Raw genomic sequence first — 923 nt, 5'->3', positions numbered from 1 at the left:
TGCGTAGAAGGGAACGACGTCGTCGTCTGTGCCGCTTCCGCACGCAGCTTCCAACCGTCGTTGCAGATCCACAGACAACTCCTGCAACGAATCGTCTTCGTCGTGGTCGTCATCCTCCTCCTGCTCACATCCCTCGAATAATTCTAGACGGCGGTCGGCGTCGATCGCCCTCCTCCCTCGCGCCCACCTCGACCATCTCCTTCGCACGCGCACTTCGAGATTCCTCCAAATTTCGAAAGACATTCAGAAAACGGAAGTGACGAGTTCGCGTCTCTCCCTCTCGCGTTCTTCGCAGTTAGGTACGATGTCGGCAAGCAGGATGCTTATGAGAAGCAGGAAGTTGTCGGAACTGGTTGCCGGGTCGTCAATGTCGTCGAACATCTTCCACAATCACCGCGCCGGGATCGTGTCCGAGATTGCGATCCAGTATCCTCTCGGCCAACTGGACGAGCGTATCCGTGTCCGTCCACTTTATGCTTTCGGCGTCGTCTTCGAAAAGCACGTAGCGCGTGTCTCCCCTTCCAGCGAACCCGGCGTGGTCGTTGCTCGAAAGAAAGCAGATGGGAACTGTGCATTCGCTCGGTTTCAGCAGCGTCACGCCGGGAATCTTTCCCATGAACGCTATCAACCTCGCGAGAGATCTGGTGGCCGGCGTGGGCGGATCAGCGTAAACCACGGTCGGCGCGAAAGCCGTCGAACCGTACCTGTTGGACAACCTCTTCGCCGCCTCCGGTACTTCGTCCTCGGACTCGACGAACCGTCTTGCTTGGTTCAGAAGCTGATGAAACGAACATTCGTCCTTTCCGATCAACCCTCCGTAGGCGGTGGAGCTCGGTCGGTAGTCCACGACGAACGGGATGGGACGGGGGTTTTCGTTCTCTTCGGAGTTGCCGACGAGGACGTCTTCGCTAACGTCGTCGTCC

At 57.9% G+C, this 923-nt stretch overlaps 1 protein-coding gene across 1 annotated transcript in view; it reads right to left on the bottom strand.

Moving 5' to 3' along the window:
• LOC117111920 (intracellular protein transport protein USO1-like) overlaps positions 1-923 on the bottom strand; it is a gene marked incomplete at its 3' end in the record, with an annotated part of 5,559 nt that overhangs the window by 468 nt on the left and 4,168 nt on the right. The window lies entirely within an intron of this gene.

The sequence above is a fragment of the Anneissia japonica genome, unplaced genomic scaffold (assembly GCF_011630105.1).
Source record: "Anneissia japonica isolate Jap-2015-1 unplaced genomic scaffold, ASM1163010v1 scaffold12903_len6015_cov157, whole genome shotgun sequence".
NCBI lineage: Eukaryota > Metazoa > Echinodermata > Crinoidea > Comatulida > Comatulidae > Anneissia > Anneissia japonica.
This window is presented reverse-complemented; position numbering and strand designations above follow the sequence as displayed.